Genomic DNA, 26304 nt, shown 5'->3' on the forward strand with positions numbered 1-26304 from the left:
ATCAAGAATGGTTCTAAAAATAGATACAATTCAGAAATATCTTAACACGCTTTGATAAAAAAGGTGCAGAATTAATCTCCAGGCTGCAGCACGGAGGATTCAGAAGCAGAAACAAACTCCAGAGCCTGCAGACACTGTAGGAGTGACATGCTTTGGCTGTAACCACACAGTGACAGCTGCTAGCTACAAAAGAAGCTGGTGGCCAGTTTCTACAGTAACACTGGATCCTGCCTTCGGGGAGATCATGTGCCCGCCTGCTTCTGCTATAACGAGCATAGCATTAAGACAGCAAAAGCAAACCCATGCCTATCTGTATGCACAGCAGGGACAATATTAGCTGTCTTTTGCCACTGAAAGTCCTTACGCAGTGGGAATGTGAGCAAGCCTGTCCCCAAAGGGACCAGACAGGGAGCACAAACTCTCAGCTGGACAGCCCTCCTGTGCCCACAGCCTGGAAAGGATGGTGCTCTGTGGATCTCATCAAGGGGTAGTAGGGGAGAGCATCACACCAGTGGGTCGGAGGGGAACCTTTTCTTTTCCTCAGCAAGTATGAACTGGCACAGCAACAGTGGGCTATACCACTGGGCCTGCTGGAGTGGGTCCAGAGGAGCGTCGTGAAAATGATCAGAGGCTGGAGCACCTCTCTTATGAAGACAGGCTGAGTTGAGGTTATTCAGCGTAAAGGGAAAGCTCCAGGGAGACATTATAACCGCCTTCCAGTACTTAAACGGGGCCGAGAGGAAAGGTGGAGAGGGACTCGTTATCGGGAACTGTAGTGACAGGACAAGGGTAATTAATGGCTTTAAACTGAAAGAAGGTAGATTTAGGTTAGATACAAGGGAGAAATTCTTTACTGTGGGGATGGTACGGCACTGGCACAGGTTGCCCAGAGAAGCTGTGGCTGCCCCCTCCCTGGCAGTGTTCCAGGCCAGGTTGGACGGGGCTTTGAGCAGCCTGGCCTAGTGGAAGGTGTCCCTGCCCAGGGCAGGGGGGTTGGAAATAGATGATCTTTAAGGTCCCTTCCAACCCAAACCATTCTGTGATTCTGTGACTTGTCATTCAGGATCAGACCCGAATAAGAGCCACTGTTATACCTCTGCTATGGATGCTGCATGCACACTGAGGTGGCATGAAGGAGTTCCATGTGAAGGGTTTACAGTTTCCAAAAATGGGGATGGGTGGTACTACTAACCAAATACATGCCTTTAGGATAATGATAGAGATTTACATAAAGGGGGTGAGTAGAGAATGTCAGACTTAAACTTGGAAATTTGTGGTCTGCTAATACCTGGAGATTCTGGACAGCTTTTGCATTAGTGGAGGGATGTATGGCGCAAAATGAAATAAGGTCTGACCGAGGGGGCTGTGTTCCAAGTCAAATACTCTAACACACTGCCCAACTATCATGCACACTATGCCCTTACATAAACTCACTCTGTTAATCAAGTGCTGTGGGCATCAGTGGCAAAGCTGGCTGAAGAAAGTCTGGTGCTCCCCTATCATAAGCATTATCATTCACCTCCCTGCACCATAGTCATCGTTAGTATCAGTTGCTACACTGCAGTGTAACTCAGTGTACTACTTAGTGACAGATCACTTACCTGATCTGGATTAAAAATAAGCCCCTTCTTCTGGAGTTTTCTTTCTAACCCCATTTGTTTCAATGACTGCTTAAAGGTGAGACTTAAAAGCCACTTGTACCAGCCAGCTGCAATCAGAAAAGGGGAACAGGACTGGGGCAGGCTTGGATTTCATTAACAGCCTGCACCTCAGGAGTCACCATCTCATCACACTGCATCCAAACAGCACACACAGCTTACACACCTCTGGTAACACCCTGCCTGCTTATACCTGACCGTAAGGAGGGACCAAAACCACAGTCACCATACGCTATCACCTTTCTGCAAGCTGCTAAAATACATCAAAGCTGAGTGCAAAGTTTAGATCAAAGCTGTAACTAAGGCTGTCTTTTCACACTGAAAAGAAACCAGCAATAACACTGGCGTAAAGCATTCTCCAGTCTGTCCCTCATTCCTGCAGTGTGACTCTGCTGCTGCCAACACCCCTGTGTATGGGGCAGGCATATTACAAACTGGACCAGTAAACTGATACAGCGGGTGGTTAGCATGGGGAAATATATGCTAGAGGGTTGGGTTTTTTTTGTTTGGTTTGTTGTGTTGTTTTGTTTTGTTTTTAAACTGGGTCAGCCCCTTTATCTACTTCAGTGTGGTCACACATGCAGTTGTTTCAGCACAAATGAGGAGATTGCCTACCACAATGCAGAGGCGAGAACAAACCGCAGGTGGTATTAGCAAGGATATTTCAGGCTAGCATTTCAGCTGACCTTCTGGGAATGTGAGGCCACCGCATTACATTTCCAAAATCAGCCTATTTTAATGATATAGACAAAGCCTAGAACATTAAAAAAACAAGCTGACTTTGGGACTCAAGGCAGTGTCCAAACAGAGAGAGGATTCATGTCACACTTGGATGACCAAATTTCATTGCAAACACATTCATTTCTAATACACTGAAAAAAAAATAATAAAATTGTAAGTGCGATAACCTTGTGCTCCACACACATTTGCCTTGGCGCACACAAACCACATGGAAAAAAGCTATTACTCCGACTGACCCATTTCCTGCTCGCACTCTGCTGCTGCAAGATTGCTCTCTGCAGCACCTCGACGCTCCCCCCCTCTTCCAATTTTGAATCACTGCAGGCAATGTCCTGTGGGAGTCGACTTACAGTATATGTCTGTTGTGCAACTTAGGTCTGCCCTGAAGTTATTGCAACCTGCCCACTCATCAGCGTTCAGATGGTTTGCATTTTTAAACCAGCATTCTTCGACCGTCTGAACTTCTTTCATCCCTTTTTATCATTTTCCCTGCTGTGTTTCCCCAGCACTTTTCAACACGTGGCTTCCAAACCACTGTGTAAGTTAGTCTTTGCTCAGTCAGATGTTTCTCCTGCTGAATATACATTTCTTACAGGATCCACAAAGGAAGCATCTTGCAGAATCTTTTTAACAGAAAAGCTTGCAGAAGTCAAAGCTGTACAGGAAGAGTCACTAATATTTTCCACTGAGTCATGTAACAAGTCCAAACACAGTTTAAACATAATCCATAATAAAATCTCATGGTTTTCTCATTTTTTTTCCAAGTTTTGTTGTATCTTATAACCAGAAGTTGATAAGAAATAGAAAGGGTTTAATCTTAATTCAGGTGTGAGACTATGAAAGTTCGTGATTTCATGTGCTTGGTGCAGCAGACTGCCTCAGTGTGAAGAATTAGTCTGGACTCCTAAATCTGATATTGAGTTTACAATCTCAGAAAGGAATGAGTTGCATTATTAATTATTTTTAAATTAAAGTGAATGAATTCCCCCCCCCCCCAACACTTACAAGGTCATAAAAGCACATTTGTCTTGGTTAGCGTGCACATATGAGCATGCACATGACTACCTTTTTCATGCAGAAAAACATATCTGTGTAAAACAAAAAAACAGCACACAGCAGTGTATTTGTCAACACTGCAAGCAAAAGGAAAGCCACCAGTGAGAATAAATCAAAAAACTTTACATATTAACTACTGCAGAAGCTTATCTACAATCCCTTGTTGCAAGCGGGGCCTCATAAAGGATACTCAAATCTCTTGAAGACTGGAGCTACGGAGGCAAATCTCTGTGCTGCTTTAATGTTTTTTGCTCACAAGAAAAGCCTTGTCCTCCAGCAGTACAGCTGAGCTGGAAGGGAATTCAAGGTCATACTGTATTAGTTGCAAGAGGACCCCTACAACCTCACAGGATCTTGAAGGCTGTGCGTGGAAAGCTGCAGTAAGTCCAGAGAAATATCAATTTACCTTATCTCCCCCTGCACTAAACATCCAGTCCTCTCCCCCTCAGCCTCTGGGGCTTCTCACACCTCACAGTCCCCAGCTTTGGGAATGTCTGGGAGGGGAGGGCAGGCCCCTCTGCTGCTCACTGGGGAATCTCTCTCTGTACCTTCTGCGTGTGTTGCTGGAGGCAGCACATCTCAATTGCAAGAGAAAAACATTTGTTTAGGAAACGAGAAATTATGATCATAATGAATTACGCTGTCTAAATAAAGAAAAACAGGTGGTTTCACGGGTGTAATTATTGAAGTCCACTGGATGCTTCAGGAAGAAATCTCCATCTCTTCATCTGTGCTCATTGTACACCTTTCAAGCAATTCTACACGAATGTTAAAATTATCATTAACATTGCTCATTGCCTCCAACTTCACCACCCCTGCTGTAATAATCCTTCCTGCTTACTTACAAACAATGAGACTATTGGAGTCAAGGCTCCTGCTAAGGAGGACCAGAGGAATAAATTTCCATCTGGGGAAAACACCCAATCCAGCTTCATCTTCAGTAGAAGTAATAAACCTGTTTGCCCCAGAGGCTGAAGATCTCATTTTCCTACATATCTCCTTTCTGATCGGCTCTTTCAATCATTAACTGATTTAAGCTCCAACTACCATATGGAGAGGGGCTTTTTTTTTCTTACCTAGTCTCATTGTTTGCATGAAAGCCATGGAACAGGAGGCAAGGTACAAACCATTGAAAGTCAGCTGGAAGGGGAGACATGTATTTGTTTAATAGAAGTACTAGCAGCAGCTATGAAAAAGGCAAAACCCCAAGGGTATCTTTGAAGCATCCCAGGAAATAAAGCCAATTCCCCAGTGGAAATTAAAGGCAAATTTTCCAAAACCGGCACCCATTTATGGGAAATTTCATTTCGCTACTCTAAGATGCAAGAAACCAATGTGTTCCCCCTCCCCTTATATAGCCCATTGTTTTGCAACAAGGAGCACTTTTAATTTTTCTAAAGAAGGCCTCCTGACTATTTCTTAAATGAGAAGAGATGGATGAGGGAGATTTTTTTTTTATTCCTTTGAAACATTCCTCGCTTTCAACACTGTCTATTGTTAAATTAATTTGTACAGACCCCAACAGCTCAGAGGTCAGGATGGTTCAAGTTGATGTTCTAAGCTGTGCACTGTTATGTTAAATAGGGTTTTTCTTGGCTGCAGCTTTGCATGGAGAAGGTCACCTCAGGGTTATTTGGGGTAGCAAATGTTAGCTGTGGGCAACCGTTCCCAGAGGGCTGAGAATCAGACCAGAGTTTATTTAATGGAAAGCTTAGGCGGCCTGAACAGATAGCAAATGCTCCTTTAGTTTGCTTCATCTCTTAGTCAGCTAATTCCAGCGTATTAAGAAACCTCTGGCATAGGGCAAGACAGCTGGAGGCTGCATTTCCAGGGTGGGGAAACACACTCATCCTCTCATGTAGGAAGTGCCAAATTGGTTTCAGCATTATCACATCGTTTCTGCGGTGCAAGCCATACAGTAGGCAGCAACAGACAGGCAAGCCTGTGGGGAGTGGTGACTGCCAAAAGATGTATATTAGTCTGTTGATGGCCTGGGCACTTGCCTTATTGGCTGTGATTTAGGCCTCCTAATTAATGAATCTCTTTTGGACAACTTCCTTGTTAGTCCCGATAAATCTGGCTCCTTTCTTCAACGTTATTTTCAGAGGAGTCAAACTGCATTCAGTATTATTTGCAGCAACATAAGAAAATGTCTTCCGAAACAAAGAAGAAACATCCAAACAACTCAAAAGTAGGATTCTTTTTCTTCTTTTTTCACTGTTGCTCAGTGTCTTTTTAACTTGTATTTAGTTAACTTCGTGGGTAAGATACTGTGGGAGGTCTACAGATCATGGTATTGCTAACCTGGATCACCCATTAAATGTGATTCCAAGCCAGGGGCATTTGGAGAGTGGAATCTCCAGTTCCTGTTTGCTTCTGGGGATGCAGGCAGGCACAGTGTGCCTGTTCTCAGGTTCTCTGATAAAACCTAGGATTTCAAGTTAAAGGGGGTGGGGATAGAGTGGCTTTTTTTTTTTAGTATTATTATTTTTACTAATGACCCATTTCCAGGAGCTGAGTCTGTAAGAAAATTACCAAATATAGTGAGACTTGCAGTAAAACTCACTCGGGCTGGCATCCCGGCAGCTGGAGAAAAGCTCAGTGGGGCTTCTGCCAAGGAACGTGTCCTAGATTATTTGTAGGAGCATGGGGGCTTAGATGCATAAATCTCAGCGTTTTAGTGAGAGGTCAAAGCTATCTTCTATGCATCTGATACCCACTCTCCATGCTTCATCATCAAGTTCAAGCTGCCTGGCACTGAAGCCAGCTATCACTTTCCTACAGCCCACAGTGCTGCCTGCACAGCCAAGAGACCACATACAGGTTATGTGAGTGTGGGCTGACAGGAGGGAAGTAAAAATAGCCATGCTAGTTCTTAGCCTTCATATACAGACCTTCCCAGTGCCAATGGAAATGCTCATCACAGCATCAAGGGCCAGGGAAAACCTGGCTTTGCGGTGACTGACTGCACCTCTCGGGTCAACCTCCATCTACCCAACTTGCAGCACCTTTTCTCACAAGCCATGACAGTGGCTCTCGCTCTGATATGCACTGAGATTCAACAATCTGGCCAGAATTTCCTCCCAAATTTCGGATCAGGGAGGACAACATAACCTCTCTGACTTTTACAGACTGGTAATGAGCCAACCACTGTCTTGTTATCGTACCTGAGGTTTTCTATAGAAATGTATTACATATCATTATGTGTGAAATTCAGAACAACTTCAGTGTAAATCACTTCCAGGCTCTTCAGTTAACACTACAATGGGGCAGAAGTGTCACATAGTTGTACTGAAAATAAGCAATTTTCATAACATAACTCAAATCAGCTACTACAGCCTCTCAAAGAGCCCCTCACATAGCCATGTCCTACTACCTGTACTCAGCCTTACCTACTTCGGACCTCTTTTTTTGCCATTTGCTCTTGCCATATCTTTGCTGTGCCCTGGCCTTGTTCACAGTGAGATGTAAAGGTTCAAGGCTGCTTCAAGTTTCAGCAAATGTCGGCAGTGCTTGGTTCCATCATGGGGCATGGGTGCAGAAACCACCACTTTGGCCATAATCCCTATCATGTCCTCACACACAAACAGTAGAGAAGCAACTAAGGTATCTTTTCCGCCCTTGCAGAACTACTGGTTTGGACGGGTTTTAGTCATATTTCAGCTGCCACAGCACTGCCTCTTGATCCAAGCACCAGGAAAAAAATACTCTTATCTACATCAGTATAAAACCACTGCAAATCTCCAAAGACATTGCAAGTCACTTTTCCAAAGCGAAGTTCAGTATGCCACTGGATAATCATGGATAATCATGTAGGGATCCAGCTTTGTACGAACATCATCCCAGCTGGATACTCTTACACTTCAATAGTTCTCTATACAGGCAAAGCCTTGTGGATCAGGCCACAGAGCAGCCTGTGTTTTTTTTCTGCACTACATTTGTGCATCTCTGCTCCCTGTCATAAACTGCAAGTTGTAGAGGAAATGCAATCGTTTCCCTAATCAGCATTAGGGTCCTGGGAATGCTGTACCTTTACCCAAGGCACGCAGGCTGAAACAGCAAGCTGGCTGCAGATAAAAGCCAGGTGTGGAAACAAGGTGTCCTGGTTTCAGCTAGAACAGAGTTAATTTTCTTCCTAGTAGCTGGTACAGTTCTGTGTTTTGGATTTAGTATGAGGATAATGTCGACAACGCACTGATGTTTTAGTTGTTGCTAATTGGTCCTTATCCTAAGTCTTATCCTTGTCAAGGATTTTTTATTTTCCCATACTCTGCTAGTGAGGAGGTGCACAAGAAGGTGGGAGGGAACATGGCCAGGACAGCTGACTGGAAGTAGACAAAGGGATCTTCCATACCATAGGACTTCATGCTCAGTATATAAACTGGGGGGAGTTGGCCCAGCGGTGCTGACTGCTGCTCAGGGACTGGCTGGGCATCACTCAGTGAGCGGTGAGCAATTACATTGTGTATCACTTGTGGTTTTTGGGTTTTATTTGTTACTTTCCTTTTTGTTACCTTCCTTTTCATTACAATTATTTTATTTTATTTCAATTATTAAGCTGTTCTTATGCCATCCCACAAGCTTTCCTTTTTTCTTTCCAATTCCCCTCTCCAACCCACAGATGGGGCGGGAAGGAGTGAGTGAGCAGTTGCATGGTGCCCAGTTACCAGCTGGGGTTAAACCACAACAGAGGGCAATCAAACCAACGGCCATCACTTACTTGCGCATCCTCCGTTCATACATAACCCTGTTATTACTGCATTTACTTTTATTGCCGAGATGAGGTCAGTGAGGAGGAAGTGAGTACACTGATGACAGGGAGGAAGAAGAAAGGGCTGGGGGAGGCTGGAAGGAAGCCTGGCTGCGGAGCAGCATGGAGGGGAGGAAGGCAGGGGTGAGCAGCAGAGAGACTGGAATTATGACCGCAGTGCTAGTGAAAGAGCAAAACACCACCTGCCAGATGCAGGGACACCTCAGCACTGAGGGAGTGAGAACTGGAAGCAAAAACTTCCTCCTATGATAACGGTCACATCCTTTCCTCCAGAGAAGCACAGCAGCAACCCTATTTCTCCCAAGCAACCGAAGGGAAAGAGGCCACCACTCTCCTGCAATAGATGGGAGGTCTGTGCGAGCAGCACGACCCATGCAGTGTCTTTCCAACTTATTCTGGGCAGCTCTTCCCAGGTCAGTGTGCTGCTTCCCGCCAGCCCCATGCCAAGAGGACCCTGGGGCACTGACCACGCTTCTTGCAGATGAAGCATGGCCTTTGCTCCGCTCCCACCCTGTGCACCAGGGCACCCTCGGACTGAGCTTTGCAATGGATTAGCACCCAAAATAGCTGCATGTATTTTCCCCTCTTCTACGCTGCGAATGTCGCTTCACACCCCACGCCAGAGCTGCTCCAAACTGCAGGCATGGCTGGTGCTGGAGGACCCACAACACGAGCAGGCGTTGCTGTCCATCTTCAGCACAGCCTGGCTTTCTGTGGGACTGATCTTTCCCTGACCACTGATTAAGGTTTAATCCCTTTCCGCCTGCAAAAGCATGGTTCAGGAGCAGCCCATGCCTATGTTCTGATGTCATGTGTTAATGAACATGATGGCAGGAATCTCTTAGTGCCCTGAAACAAGACAGAGAGGCGCAGAGAAATGGATAGTCTACCCAGTGTCTAATAAAACATAAGAAAAAAAAAAAAATCCAGCCAACATACATAACTGTATTTGGTTCCCCTCTCTCTTTTTAAGGGACAGCTTTTGATACCGTACTTGCAAAAACACATAATTCAAAAAAGGAAGGAAGTGCTTTGAGGTTTTTTTATTTAAAGCTTGACAGGATAAACGAATCACAGTCTCATTAAATCACACAAATCTCAGGCTGCACACAAGACTAAACCACGAGAAATAGGACGTTACAAATCCTCATGCAGTTCTACACTTCCAGCACAACAGCTCATTTTATTTCTGCTCTTGGCAAGGTTAGAATAAAAGGCTTCTTTTCTTTGCTCCATAAATGTTTTTAGATGCTATATTACTTGAACTTAACACAGCAGTAATTGCACTGAAAAAGGGCAATCTGAATTGCTTCCTGAAAGAAGGAAACGTTTATACTAACACACGCATGAACAGAAAGTGCAGTCACAAAAGGTCTGTTTCAATCCTATCACAAAAAACTTGACTAAACTCACAAATTCTTCCAGGCAGAAATGGTTGGAGAATTTTGATTTTCCACTCTAAAGCAACAACGTTTCTGAGATACAATGATTATCCATATCTCAATATAACAGTAAATTTTACATCCACAGAATATGTTTCTCCTGTATGTTCCAATAAAGCAAATCCTATAGGCACTGTGTTCTGTTTTGCTTTTTATTACTTTTTATTAGACTCTAGTTTGTCTTTTTACATATGTTCCAGAAAGTAAGCAAGTCCTTGTTTTAAAACTCTAAAAGCAAACAATGGTAGATAAATTATTCCCTATTTCTCAGCTCTATTTCAGTGCCAACTCCTATTTATGTTAACAACATAACTGTAAAAGAGCATTTAGAAAATGATCAGTGTTAATGTCTCATTTTTATATACTCATATACATACATACAAACAACATGGCTTCTACAGGCTTATTTGCTCTAGGCTAAAAGCTTGAATGAAAAGTTTCACCCTGGAAGAAGGCCTGCCAAACTGAAGGATGAAGTCAGTTTAGCCCTTGTTACATTACAAATACAATCCAAAAGTGAAGTTTCCTGGACTGTAACAATTTTTTCCCCCTTTTTTTTTGTATATTTTAATACTTAACATGACTATGCTGATGATAAGCCAACCTACACTAGCCGGGATGTTTTGTTTGGCTCTGTAAAGCAAAATAAAGTGGTATTAGTATTTAAGTTCCTTTGTTTTTTTTCTTTCTCTCCTCCATTCTGGCACTGTTTTATGCATGGCTCAGGGCAATATTAGATTAAACTCTGACTAGATCAACAGAAATCTCTTTTGTGGGGGATACAGCTGTTTGTAACCTGATACGAACCACTGGAACCTGAATCCTACCTGTCCGGAATTTTTGCAGAGAAGCAGGATCTCTAAGAACTACCATCATGAAACTAGTATGAGGAATGGTGACAATTAAATCAAGGCTGTTGGTTGAATTCTTCATAGCTTTCCCCTTTGTGCAGTCATTAATGCCCATGTGCAGTGCACAAGGTCTTCTCTCCTAGCACTTGCCATTCATTCCCTACAAGTACATAGGAATTTACAAGGTGGAGGGTAGCAGAAAAAAAAATTAGTGTTTCTGAAAGCTCTGACATGATTAGAACAGTGAGAAACTGAGGTATATGAGAGGCAAGACAGAGCTGGCTAATTTGCAAGATTATTTGCATTAGTTGTTTTTGCTACAAAAGATGATATGACGGGATAAGATCCTGAGCCCATCCTCTCTTGATACAACTGTGGAATTACCATTTGATGCTAATTTTCACCATCATAAGAGACAACAGAATCTAAAACCTTGTATTTAGAAATCTATAGGCCACTACAGATGAATCTGTGAAAGAGTAAATGCTTTTTTTACTCAGATACTTGGAAGAAGTTGTTGACATGCCTTTACCTCTAGAGGAAAGTCTTCATTTAAATACTGACTTTGAAGTCTGAAGCTCATCACTATACATGTAATATATTCCCTTCCTTCAATTCTTCAACAGGTGGGATTCTCAAAATTTTCATTAAAATATTTGTTAGTATTTCAAACATTAGCTATGCTTTTTTTTTTTTTTTTTTTTTTTGTTTTCAGCCAACAGGCAGGCCTTTGAAATATCACTGATTTCCTTAAAAAGCCCTCCTCGTAAGACTGCCTTTAAGTAGCCAAGACAGGCAAACCCCCTGCTTATCTTTTGCATACTCTGCTTAGAAGATGCAGATGCATCTTCTTAGAAGATACATATGAAGTGCATCCTCTTGCCCGGCACAGATCATAGCTGTCCTCTCAGCAAGATGTCTGACATGTCTGAAATTCTCTTTCTCTCTCTCCTCTTCTCTCTGGCTGCACAGGGGCAACTCAGCACCCTTGTGAGCAGACCCCATCTCAGCTGTGGCAAGTAGCAGCTGGCGTCTGCCCATGCTCCCCTACCACACCCACATGCTGTCTTTCCCTTATGAGACAGTGCTTGCTTCTCTTCAGTTTCATGGTCTTCCCAGAAAACGTGTTTTCCCTCACCGTGGCACCATCTGCCATTTAGGAAGACTATCAGCAACACTCAAGCCAACCATGTGAAGAATCAGCAAAACATTTGCAAGGATGGAGACAAACTTTTATGTGGTTTTGCCCCTTGCCTAGCATAATACAGCCCCAATCCATGTCTGCAAGCTTTTAAGTGCTAAAGGCAGAGAGCAAGTAATAAAGTGAAGCCAATTCACTGCCCTAAATCAATCAGAAGAAGGTTTTCTCTGCCAAAATAAAGAGACTGTTCTGAAAAAGAAATTTTTGTTTTAACATAGATTGATTCCTTAGCAACACCCAATCCTGTCAGACCTATTCTGTTGATGGGGTTTAGTCCTGCTTCAATTCCGTTCAGACACTAAATAAATGAAAAAACCCCAACATTTAGTCTGATCTAAAAACTAGTGCTTAACGTTTCTGACATTTTCATGATTCTTGCTTTTCTTTCTTGATTTGCATCTATATTTCTAGTCAGCATATGTTAGTAGAGATGTTTTACTAACAGTTAAAACTGCTATAGCAGGTATAGACTACCTACATAGGATAACTGCAAGCAAAGCAAAATTTTCCTACTTTCATCAGGTTGGGTTTTTTTTAATGTTGGAGAAAAACACATTGATGTTCATGCTAAATATGGGTATAAAAATGCAAAAAGATATACTGTCAGCAATCATAAATTATGCCAAACAGCAATGAGACTCTTGTTCTGGTGTTCAGCTGTATTCAATCTATTCCAAACTTCTCAGATTTTTCAGTATTTGTGCAAAACGTTATGTGGTGCCTGTTCTGCTGTGGCAGAAGAGTAAAAATCTAGTGAATCCGTATTTGGACATGAGGTAGTATAGCAAAGTGCTGGTAATCCACACTCACTGGTAGGAAACCTGCTACTAGTAGTAAACCTACCAATTGCCAAAGCCTGAAATCATCAATCACCAAACCCAGCTTGGTGAATTAAAAAAAATTACAAATGCAATAAAGCAGAAGGAACTCTATATAGGAATAGTCTATTTCCTTTATTCATTGTAAATTGTACTTTATTTTAATGCATTGTACAGTTTCATAGTACTTCTAGTAACTATAGTGAATTGTATGATATAAAACGCCCAGATATGAAATCTGGTGTTACCTCTAAACAGACCCTGGAGGGCTGAGAGAGCCACCAGGTTATTCCCAGGGAGGAATGGCACAGCTCTGTGAGCTCCATTACTCCACCCCTGTACTGATACAAATCTACAGCAGAATCCTGTAGTATCGCACAATCCTGAAGTGACATTTAAGTAGAGGAATACAAAGGTTTTAAGATGAATTTTTGAGCAATGATAGACCGGTCTACCTACCAACCACATTTATTCAAACATATCTTATACCTCATATTTCACTTTTCCACTTAAAGTGCCCAATTCTCCGAACAGTAGCAGCCACACAAGCTGGGGTTTTTTTGACTTCAGCATGGGAAAATGAGCACCAGCGAGCTTTTCTTAAACAAGCAGACAGACAGTATGTTGTGCCCCAGAAGAACCAAAAGAAATACTATTTAAAGTTAGTTGGGGAGAAGGGAGTACCCATACCCACAGACCTCCACTGACTGCATTTGCACACAAGCACTGAGTGCCAATACACCCCAAGTTCACATTGCAAATATGGTAGCTGGATACTGCCACATTTTAGTCTAAAGATGCTCTACTTCTACAGATTTTCTCTTCTATTTTAACTACTTTTTGTGATTGCTAAATCTCTTCAGATTGCTCAGAATGAGGCAGAAGTTATTAACACTGAACTCATTTATGATGAAATGGACTTATCATACTAACTACTGATAATTTTTTTAAGCTTTAATTGTTTGAATTTGATACAGCTCTTTAAGAATCCTATCCAATGTGCTTTCACAATTCTCAATGGATAGTATTTATCTGACTTATTTACTAATTACTTCCAAATTACAAGTGTCCCTCAGGTCTGAATCATTTTTGATGAAAGAATGAGCAGACTTACATAGTTTTATACCACAAGAGAAATAAAAGAAAAAGAGTTTGTAGGGCTCAGATCAAGCAAATGGAAAGCTTGATTTTTGTAAAGTGTTTTCTAACTTTATTACCACATACAGGTAACAATTTGTGCTCACTAAACCTTCCATGCCATCGCAATGCCAAGGCCTCTGTTTTGGTTTGGTTTTTTTTTTAGTAAATGGATATGATTCGTAAATTAGTAATTAGTAAATGGAGATGGAAATTAAAAATTAGTAAATGGAGATGATGATTAAAAGCTATAGCAACAGCAGTATTCCAGACTGCAGATACTGTAAATGCCACTGTCTCCATCAAGAAACTGAATATGGACAAGCACATGAGGAATAATCACATATTTTCAAGCCACTTAAACATGCCCAAGGACATGCTGTAGAGGAGCCCTCATTTCCGTTGGTGGTCAATGTATACAGTTTCCTTTCCAGGAGTTGGGGAATCCAAGTTTATGTGAATTCTAATATATCACTTTTTGCCAAGCACAGTCTTGTAAGAAACAGGCACATTGGTGTCTTTAATTTAAAATCAATTTCACTTAGGTTGGGCATCACAGAATTGGGGAAAACCCAGACTTTTAGTACATGACATTTGATTTCTAAAAGCACTGTCTTTCTTGGAAAATGTAACACTGTTAATATAATACTTACTTTCTGTATTCTATGTACCCTCTCTACAGCTACTGCTTCTCCAGCATTTCAAGCAGTGACTGATGACTCCAGATTACAGCCGTGTGTTTCCTCCAGCATCACCATGTCATTATCACCACCTCTCGCATTCCAAAACCTCAGGAGAACTTGCATTCCTGTTCTGAACCATCTCCAAGACCTATGAACCAGTAACCATTGCTGCAAGTCTTGGCCCAATCTAGTTTTTTCTTGATGACAGTTTTATTCAGCATGCCTGTTTCCAAGTCACTTGACATTTTCCCAAGCACTTCTCATAAATGGGACCTGCAATTTTCTTCTTTTGTTACCTCACTTCGGATGAGTAGAAAATGAGGGGAACCTTTTGCTTAAAAAGGTATTGCATTTCAAAGAACAAAAATATGTTCTGTTTAGCGAATCTCAATGAAAAATACAGTTTCAGTTTATATCCCAAAACCACAGTGGAACTGATGTGGTATCAAATATTACTTTCTGAGAAATGTGGGCAGTGGGGAAATGAGCAACGCTCCTGTTGCTCTGCTGTTACTGACCACACTTCTGCTTTATACCTGTTTCCAAACAGTTCTGAGGGGGGTGTGGGCGGAAATCACATATAAAGAGGCTGACTTCAATCCAGGTAAGGAAGACTTCATAGTCTATCACATATACTTACTGGGTGCGTTCTGCACTTATAACAAAGTTTTGAGTCATGAAACTCCAGTAGCATCCTTCTAACAGCTTTATTGTCTTTGCACAGCTGTATCATTGTCTGGCTGTTAATGTTCCTGCCTCATTTACTTAAAATGTTAAAAGTGAGTAAATAAGGAAATAACATAAATGTTTTAACGAGGGATATTTTAAAGTCTCATACCTTTAACTACTCTTTAGAAAATAAGTAAGCAAATTCAGAAACCGTGTTAAAGCGGCACTATCAAAAAGCAAACTACTGTAGAATGAGTCCTTTACTTTCTGGAGCTGGATCAGATGTCTATCTTAGCCATGCTGAATTTCTCAGCAGTCAAGGCTGTGAATTACTATTGGCTGCTTGACTGATTAGACATGGTACTGGTATGCTTGAGACCTTCCAAACACAGCAGGGGTTACTGCAGCAGTAGACAATACTATAATATTGCAGTATTATAGGCTATGTAGTTTTCTATCCCTTCTCTCAGCTTGTGCAACGAGTTTATGAGACTCCTTGGAAACTTTCATCTGCAAGCACAGGATGGAGTAGCACCAGTAGTAAACTCAAAGCTTTGCAGCTCTGCATTCAGAAGAGCGCAGACATACTATTTCTAGAAATGCCAAGAAGATAAAAATTCATTGAGGTGATCTCCTCCGCTGGGGCCCTGCTTACTAAAGAAACCATTCAGGGAGTCTCTATGCAGAGCACTACAGTGCCATGCAATGATGCTTGAACTAGCTCAGGAATCAAAAGATGCATCCTCATATCTATATATTTTGCTTTGCATTTCCTCTTTGATGTCTGTGGATTTGGCGCTATCACTACCTGAAGAATCCTCAGGGTGCTTTCAAATCTTTTATTTATTGTTTTAAAAAAATAAAGAGCCTCTGCATCACACCGACAAAAGCAAAGTTCCAGCTGTGCCCTTATTTATTGACGACCTTGCAAGAGCAATGTATATTCCAGTGACTGCAAGGCTTAATTATTTTAATTCCGTGGTCCAGGAGTTTTCAGCAGGGTTTCTCTACTGCTTCCAGCTTTTGCAGACTGTAGCAGTATATATGATCACTGGTTTAAGTAGCTGTGATCACATTACACCCACCCCACACTCTTCTCATTGGCTGCCTATAAAGTGGCAGATTGATTTTTAGCTGGCTCTGTTGGTCTTTTTAGGCTCCTAATAATAAAATGCCTGAGCAAAGAGAAAACCTTCTGATAGTTATTTTATGCAGACACACTTTTCAAGGAGTTAACCCATGATAATCTACTACATCTTGACAGACAATCGTATGTTAGGTGTGGGGTGTGTTAGGGCAGAAGCAGTAACCTCCTTCTGCTACAGCTGCTAGCACCAGTACAAATGGCAAACAGGACAAAGACTGTGCCTTGCACAGATATGGAGCACCTCCTGGCCTCATGGGCTGCAGAGCCCAGCAGGTGCTGGGTGATCCTGCCTGAAAGAGTCCTACCAAACACTGATCAACAGTACCCTGTCTCTTCCAGGAGCAGCACCTACTAACTTCTGATGAGTTTCTCCTGGAGCTTTTAAACTCAAGCCCAGGAAAGAAAAATACAGTTGAGCATCGACTTCAAACACTCTCAGCGTCTGTGTTGGGGTGAGGGCTCATTCCAGCTTGACATCTGTTCCTGCCCTGCTCACTTTGTCTATAAAGTGACTCAGTCAGATTAATTCAGTGCCTTTAAATACAGCGTATTTAGAGACTTTTGCTCATTTGGCTCCATCTAACCATAGCAAGTATCTGCAAGGGTATGCTTTGGTCTTCAAATAGTTCAGAAAACATTACTCAGAGCAGAGAACAGGGCTGGTGCACAACCAGGTGTCACTCCTATACCAAATTAAGTCACAGCTATGGTGCACTTAAATAACACTTCTATGTCCACAAACATTTTCTGGTGTTTTGTTTTTTTGTTGTTTTTTTTTTTTCTACTGCCTATCTGAAATTTTGCAATTTTGGCAGCTAGACAATTCAGGCTACAGATGTTTAGACACAATGAAGAGCAGTTCAAAAGCACACCTGGAGAACACTGATCCCAGTCTTCAGCTATTGCCATCTTCATGGCTTTCCACAGCAGGAGCTGCCACTAAGGAAACCCTGAATGACAAGATGGCCATCAACCAGAAACATTTTTTTGCCCAGAGGTGAGAGTATAACTAGGCCAACAGAGACACTCTCTTCTACCAAGTAGAGAGGGAAAAGCTGTATTAAGCAGTGAGCTCTCAAGGCAGACACTCCAACAAGTTCTCCAGTAACAGTCAGGTGGGATTAGGACTTCAACTATGACTCCTTCTCCCATGGATACGGGGCTAATGCTTCTGCCTTACCACATATGCCTATACACAGCCATGCACAGTTTGGCTCCAAGCTATACTGCTCTGAATTTATTCTTTAAAAAAAAAACTAAAATAAACAGCAAAAATACAATCAGCCTGAACGAGAAATAACAGTGAACAATTACAATGGAATGAATATCAACTATGCAGAAATATTTCTAATGGAGAGATTAGCTTTCTATAACAAACTCCAGTTTTAACCTTCATAACTTCAACAAAGTAAAACCCGGTTACATGAAATTTCACAGTCATGGTCTTGTGCCAAGGAAAGCTTCTCTGGAAAGTTTGAGGTAGATCGGCCAAGGCATCTTGGAGATATGAGAGTTCCAGAAAAGTGAGGTGTTCTCCATTTCTTGGACTGTTTCCTAATTTTTTTTGGCTCATCTTAACTTAAAAATGGTTGGCTTAGACATTCCAAATTTGCTTGGCTACTACTGGTGCCTTTGACTAGTTGCAGGCTATTTTATTACTAAATGTGGGTTTGTGCAAATTCTGAGCACTGCAGTTGTTAACACTACATGTTGGCTTGTACATACTGTAGGCAAGCCAGCCTGGCCCACTGCAGGCTCCTCACTCACCTCATCAACTGTGCTCAGAAGGCAAGCACCGAAGCTCAGGACCCTTCCCTCAGGTCCAACTGGGTGTAAGAGCTTGGCTGGACTTCACAGTCTTCATGGGGGAGCTACATTTCATCAGGCTGAAGAGAAATAGTCTCAGGGTGCTTCTAAGCCTTGACAGTACCAAAGTGCCTCTCTTGGAAAGGTAAGCACACACCAGACACAGATGGTTTCCTCCCCAGACTTACTGTCATCCTCCTACTATACCTACAATTCATACTTTGCCTTACTCTCTGATGTGCCCAAAAGTTTTCCCAGGGGACATCCACATAACTCCCAAGCACCTACTCCTCCATGGATTATTGATCCAATCTATTATCTTTTCCCATTTCCATTTCCGCAGTCATTGCCAACTGTGTTGGGGTCTGGGTGCTTCTGCTGAAGCTTATTCCCTCTCTCTGGTCCACCCCTTGGTCTTCAAGGCCCTCTTCTAGACTGGGTGCCTCATACACATAGACACAACATACCTTATTAGACTTCTGGGCAGGAAAACCCAGGGGAAAGACCTCAGCCCTCAAGAAGCAAATTTCCCCTGAGCAAACTAAAAGCTTTGATGAACCTTGGAAAGACTGCGGCTAAGGAATTCACTCCTGGTGGGGACTACTCTGTTCACAATCTTGATTTTGATAACAGATACTATGGCGACCTCATGTATGTCTTGACACAGCCTACAGCATGGTCAACTACTTTAAGCAATTCTCCTTAATCTTTGATATCATGTGCTGAGCTGCCAGGAAAACAAGCAGTGCACAGCTGATCAGTGGTGGAAAACATAAGGACACTAAAAACACTGCTTGGTGAAGTATGTTTCTAAGAAGGTGCCTCATTAAAGAGACCTATTCTTTTTGAGATGCACACATGCATGACTCCCACTAACAGGAGCTCTGCGAGTGCATTCAAAGCAGAATAGACTTGAAAGTGTCTACATTAACCCAACATTGATCCCACACAGAAGTGACTTTTAATAATGACACATTCTTTGACCTACTGCCTCTTACTTTTGCTCTTGTGACGCAAAAGACTTTGCAATGACGACCTCACCTACATTTAAAAAACAAAAATGGTGATACAAGCACAAAAAAAAAATCTGTAAAATACAAATTATCTACCTATTAGATATTAAGAACTGCAGTTTTTCCACATTTCTTACCCAACTGCATATTTATCAGAGCTCTTTTATTTGTACCGGCTTCATATATCTGTTTTGTCACCTTTTAAATGCAGATAATCTGCCTCAGAGGTTTGCTCTTCTCAGGAGACACCATGCAAAGATCAGCCAGGTTTTACAAAAATATACAGTCCTGTGCTGGGTCAGCACAAACCTGCAGAGTGCCAAGGAAAGCTGCAGGAGGACTTCCCATGGTCTCCCACAGAGCTCCTGCCTTTGCTGCCCTTTGGGAAAGGATGCTACTCCGATGCTACTCCGCTCCATCTCGCCAGCCACCGTGTGAGCTAATGAAAAGAGCATGAGGAGGATCTGCATGCACTTTCCTCCCCCTCTCAATCCACAGAGGGCCAGTCACAGTCTGACCCTAACTTAACACTCAGGCTGTAAACTTACTTAACACTTGTAGAAGAATTTATTTTTCTCATACATACTGATGGCAGCATATGGCCCATCGACAGGTTTATTATTGTAAGACACTTTTTCCACCAGGTTATAGTCTTTTTTATAAACATATGTTTCAGCACATAATAAAACCCCCAAGAACTATTTCTGAAACATAATCGCTATGCAGGCACTGAAACTACTTTTCAAGGTTTGTCAAGATAATGAAAGAAACAATCTTTTAAGGGACTTGGAGTTTTCTAAATGTCTTTTAAATGTAAGGGTACTGAGTTATGCATGTTAAACAAAACCAAAAAAAACCCAAAAAACCCATGAGTTCACTTTGTTAATGCCACATTATTCTCCATTTTGTCAAAGCAATCATTTTTATACTTAGTAAAACTCCTCCTTACGCTAAGTAGACCTTTTAACTGTGCTTTAAATCAGAACATGTGTTTTATGGGTGAATGATAAGTTTCTGAAAAAAAGGTCACATATTGTAAAGAAAATGTCAACACCACACTGCTACAGTCATGTGAACTCATCAGTGTAAAACCACCTCTTGATATTTTGTGCCCTTCAGCTGTGCTAATAAAAGGTCTGTGTGTGGAGTCAAGGTAGTTAGATTGTAGCCTTGCATCTATCTGCAAGACTATATCCAAGTTAAATGTCTCAAAACATGTCACTGCTTGATTTTCCTATAAACCACACTTGTGTTCTTAAGAAATAAGGTTTCTTGTCTATGAAGCTATAATGCAATTTCTATGCTTGCATCACAGTCTTTAGGAAAAAAAATAATCACATAGCATACACTGCTTTATTCAAAAAAATCTGACACTCTTCTCATTCTTAATGCTTCTTCTATAACGCCTCATGATATATTTAGCCCAAGCAGTCTTTGTTTTAAAACCAGCTTCAAAATATATCAAAATATGACCCAATCCATGTATGTTTTGTAGGGCCTTTGTTTCCTACCACCCAGGTTTATTGTTTCCTGTTGCAAGGAGCCTGCAGCTGGAATACAAACTATGACTCACAGGGGTCTAGACCAAAGCCCACTTAAAGGCAGTACAAGACCTTTCACTGATTTTACGGGACCAGGTATCGGGTCTGTAGTTCACTGAAGACGCTAGAAGCCTTCCAGACTGTATGATACAATGCATTAAATACTCCTTAACCACTAGAAAATAATTCTGCAACCACTTTGAACATTTCATTGGTATTCAGGGTATTTGGGGGGAGAAAAAGCACTTCTCTGTGTCCCCCCAAGACACTCCCTGCAACACATAGATGTTTTAAGACACTGGAAAAAATAATCACTTACCAGCAGATTTGAAGCTTAAAGAAAAAAAAAAATCCCTAAGTTTATCATAGGCATACTGTTATAATTGGCATGCATGGGCTTGCATTTAAAGAAAACTCATTTGTTAAAATTAATCACCGACTTCTCAGCCAATTTGTCAGTAACTACTATCAAGTCTGGACATGATTAGCTTCACTGGGAGATAGAGGGTGCCCTCTATAATGCTTCGACAGGATGAAATCCTAAACTCAGTGAAGCAACTTATTCACATGGAGCCAGAACCTCATGGATGCTGCTGTAAGCTCCACTTCTTTCGGCTTTTACAAATGAAATTTCCTTTCTAGGAAAGACAGGCCAACAGTTCCAACAATAAAACGTGCTCTTTGTCCACTAGCAGACAGAGCGCGATTAGCAATCACAGATCCCTAGACTGTGTTTGGAAACACTTAACTGGCAGGATAGGTTTGAGGCTAAGATGAGGAGTGATGTGCTTGTTAGCCACTCTAATGAGTCTTTTCGACAAGGGGGCTGGCTCTGCTCATCTAATTGCAGCGGCTGCTCCTACGATGTGGAAACCTATCTATTAGAAACCACATTTCACAGGTGACAAAACAGCTATCAGATTGTAACAGCTTTCATTTGTTACTGACCTCCATTCCCTGCCGCAGTGTACGGGTGAAGAGCCCAATACCCCATTACCAGTCCAGAACCAAACACCCCTGCTCTGTGTAGTGAATTATAAAATACCTACAACATTCTTCAGATTTGCAATGCATTGTGTTAAAAGAACACTTTGAATTAGCATCTTCTTATCTAGGAATCAGCCTCATAAAAGAATGTCAAATTCTGCACTACTCAGTTATGCAAAGACTGAGAGCATTTTGGACCACGATTGTAGAGCACATCACTACATTTTTATACACAGAAGGTATTTACTTAGGTCCCTGTGCCTCAAACAAAGCATCATGGGCAGAAGAGACACAGTATTTTGTAGAGACAGGAGCAGAGCTTCTGCTGAGGGCCAGACATAACAGTGACCAGACCAAAACTAGTCCTTCCAGTGATGGACTGAAAGGCAGCTCCACTACCAAAATTCAATACAGAACTTGGCATAGCAGAGCTACTTCAAACTGAGAATCCTATAAAGATCCCTCATCAAATTTTATCCCCCTGGACATTTGGCTCCGTCGATGACATAACGGATGCACAAAGTTGCAGAACGAATCACCCCATCTCACTAAGTCTTCTTCATCTGGTGGGCCACGTACCTTCCACCCAGACAGATATGTATCACAAGGAAAGAAGAATCTTTCCACAGTTAACAGTTCACATGATTTTGTGTTCAGTCCCCAGAGAGCACCTGCAGGCATTTCACAATCCTAGCTATAAACTGCCCTAATCTCAGATAGTATTTATAAAACTTAATACAATAAACAATGGACTGTACAAAACCTGCGGTGAATCCTACTCCGACGACAACCGCAGACCTATGCAATGAATAACATTTACTTTACATTTACATTTAGATTTCTGAAGACCAGTCTTCCAGAAAGCACAATGCAGTAACACACTCAACCAGCCGTACATTTGCATTCCAATGAAATGTAACAGCAACCCAGGCCACCACATCCCAGAGCTCAGCTCTGCTCCACTTCCCCAGCTCCCATCAAACCTCTGGCTGTCTTCAGCAGCATGGCCTCTCCAAAGTGACTGGTGTCAAAGAGGGCTTTGAAAGGCCTGTAGACCAACAGGGTCTGTCAGAGCATCTGTCAGTAGGAAGTTCCCAAGGTCAAGGACCCTCATCAAGAACACTGGCAACAGCTCCCTGACATTTAACCCTTCAAACATTTATCCTTATGGAAAGAGCCAACCTCTGAAAAATGCATACAACAAACATTTAATGATTCTGGCGTACTTTGCTCTCAAGGACAAATACTGACCCACTGTTTCTAGTCTGTGTAAAATCTTCAGACCGAATAAAAAAATCTGAATTTCTTTACAAAATTGCTTTTCTCAGAAGTGCTACTGATCAAGGAAATAATTTTTCTATGGTGGCACCATAGAAAAGACTGCATCTAAAATGCAAAATGTTCATAAACCCAATTAATTTTTTTTTTTTTACATTATTCTCAGGTATAATATGGTAGTTGTAGTCAGCTTTTCATACGATCTTGCACCCTAAATATGGCAACATGAGGTTTATTGTCTGAAGATGGCATTCATTACAGAATGAATATATGTGATTCAGCACATGAAGAAGAGGTTTGCTGTATCTGAACCTTTTATTGTAAATTCTTTGTGGAGCATCCCATGCCACTACTTTTATATTCTTAGAATAATTTTCAGGACGCACAATGTCACCGCAATAAACACTCTTAACTTCAGCAATCATTAAAAAAATTCAGATAAAAACTAATTGCAACTTTCCAATTTGTGTCATGGTTTGGTGGATACCTAAATATGAATGATAGTTTTAAGGAAGTTCAAAACATATTACCACACAATGGCACGCAGAGCAATTGCTCTGAATTACTACCAGCAAAATCACAATGCAACTGCTTTTAGTTATGCAAATTTGAAATGTAGGGGCAGGACTGCAAATGAGAGCCTAAAAAGTGCAAAGTTCAGGGAAAAGCCATGCATGCAGCTGCTCCAAAAATAACCATGGTCAGATAAAAGTCTGAAAGCAATTATTTGGGCTGAATATTGTACACAGACCATTGCACTAAGCTTCTATAATTAACCAAGACAAAAGTTCAGATGGTGCCTAATAAACCATTTACTACATTAATTATATTCAAGTGTGGCAGTCTAATGCTTGAAATAATTTAAAGAAAAGTATCTGATGTTGTAAATTTCTTTTTCAATCATCAGCACCAATGTTACTAGCCAGTCTTTTTAACACACTTCAAACGCGTGAAAGGGATACTGCTTAGTGTCAGGAAGAGCTATTTAAGGGTTGTAAACTTTTACTCTGAGGAAGCCAGAAGTCTTACTCGACAAAAATTATTTCTGCATTACGAAAGTAGCAGCAAAGACGGATTTTCCGTTCCTTGAATCAAGTCCCTACGCCTTTGTTCCAAAGTTACGATGTCACGGGGGCACCTTTTTTTTTTTTTTTTTTTTTTTTTTTTTTTTTTTTGTAGCAGCAACAGCATCTCAACAGATCTTCGCAGATCAACAGATTTCCCACTGACCCTGTTCCCTGGATTTGCCTTCAAACCAATCACATGGCATTTGTATACATCTGCAATTTTAACAGTGTTTACAGCAATGTCTTATCAAGATAATTAATATTAGAGAGGTATTTAATATCTTTTGGCTTCTTTTAATGCCATTAGTAGCTAAATACACGGAAAATGAGCCAACACCATATGCCCAAGCACTTCTCTGCAGATTGCCAGCCAATTGCTTAGAAAATACAGGGAAGTTCCCAAAACACAATCTGAAAACTACTGCAGAGGGATTTGCATACAATTTCTGATGGACCAGTAGCATTCCAACAATTTAGGTAAAATCCAGCATATTCCACTAGTATATACAGTAACTAACATACACAGCATCAATTCACAATGCAATCATTAGGATGCTACCAATAGGATGCCGTTTTATCTCATTTCACTAATATGAAATAGAAACAAATAATCAAATTCTGTAGGATTACAATTATTTTCTATTTTGGTTTCTTAATTTTAAATCTGGAAATGCTATCTCCAGATTTTATTTATGCACAATTATGTTTAATCTAAGAAGACATATAACAATCATTTTGCAGATTTCAAAGAAGGACAGAGATAAGGTCAACGTTTAACTTTTCCACTGGGACGTTTACATATACAATCCTAACATCCCTTTAAGCTCCTTTTGTAAAGTTTTTATAACACTTTCCCTATTGTTTGGCCTTTCTTTTCTTTTCCCCAATAGAAAACACATCACAAAACATAGATGTAGAGGTCTGCGGCTTCCCAACAAACCTCTAACATTTTGTATACATCCTTCAACTCTGAGTGTGCAGTGTGGACAATGCTGGGAAATCCTGTCCTCTGCCCAGATGAACCGTACAAGAAAAAAGAGTTCTCTTGACTACCACATCGGGAGTTGCTGAGGTCCTAAACTCCATCAAAGATGACTTCTGCTTACAAAGAGTTCAAAGTCTTCACTTACAGGACCTCAAATCCAGAAGTTTTGCAGCAGATGGCAATCAGAGCCCTCCCTGCTTCAGCAGAGGTGTCTGCCAAGACGTCCCTTTGTTACCAGCTGTAGAATCAGTGCCGAATATCCTTGCGTTTGAAATACGCAAGCAGGACCTCACTTCCAGACCCTTTATCACAGCTTCTCATTCAGCAACAAACTGCACATCTTTTCCCAATATCGCAGCTTTTGGTCTTAGCAAGACACACAGAAAAACAATGGGTAACCACCATAGGATTTCCAATCAAACAGTATTTTAATCGGAAAGCGCATATGAAGGAAAAATACCTTTAAACTGTTTCAGCTTTAAAATAGTAACAAAAACCCCTGTCAAAAAAAACCACAACAAAAACCTGCAAGAGCTTCACGTTTAAATGGAAAAAATGTAGTAATTCTTCCCCATATTCAAAAGCCCCACACTATCAAAACCAGCTGAATCACTTTTGCATGAGTTTTCCAAACAAAAGAAGATATAGACGTATATATGTATTACAATTACCTGGATGCAGACACCACGCCTGGAAAGTTTCATTGTAAAGGGTTAAAGTTCAGAAAGTTTGGAAAACTGAAAAAGGAAAATCAGATTGAGAAAGGAGCAAAAACCTTAACCTTGTGGTTTGCTGCTGCCTCCTGCCTACCAACACTTCTCTCCACATGAAGAAACGAGATGACTAAATCTTACTCCAACAGTTATCAACTAAATTACTTCAACGACCAACCCAGTCAAAGTTTTTTTCTAGTACCAACTGAAACACGTTACCATGACAGAATAAACTACAAATGGTTGTTGAGTATTAAAGATTATAATGTTACTGATAAAATACATAAGCAGACTACAAAAAGTGATCTACACCGCTTGTTAAATTCGCAGAGCCCTTTTTTTTTTTTCTCCTTGAGAATATCGATTTTTATACGCTAATGCGACTGCCTAACTATTTATAAGCGCAATCTGCAAAAGCAAATACAGAACTAATAGAACAGCCTTGAAAAGCAACCACAAAAAAAAAAAAAAAGGTCTCATTTAAATTCCTGGAAAGCACTGCTTTTCTAAACATATCTATTCAAGCTCTCTTGAGCAGGCGAGCCCTCCTAAAAACACACACTGCATGCTCCCCGCCTGAAAACTGTTAAGCCAAGAAGCCACTGAGCTATGGCACTGAGAATCCATATGGCTTCACGTATAGGATTCTCCTTCCAGCAAAGGCTGCACAGCAGAAACCCTCCCCCTCATCCCCCCAAAGCAAACCCGAAGGCGCTTTCTGCCCGGGGGTGCCCCCCACC

General features: G+C 41.3%; 1 protein-coding gene across 2 annotated transcripts in view; it reads right to left on the bottom strand.

Moving 5' to 3' along the window:
* The window catches only part of ST6GAL2 (ST6 beta-galactoside alpha-2,6-sialyltransferase 2), a 178898-nt gene that overhangs the window by 24638 nt on the left and 127956 nt on the right, over positions 1-26304 (bottom strand). The window lies entirely within an intron of this gene.

Source organism: Athene noctua, chromosome 1 (assembly GCF_965140245.1).
Source record: "Athene noctua chromosome 1, bAthNoc1.hap1.1, whole genome shotgun sequence".
Taxonomy (NCBI): Eukaryota; Metazoa; Chordata; class Aves; order Strigiformes; family Strigidae; genus Athene; species Athene noctua.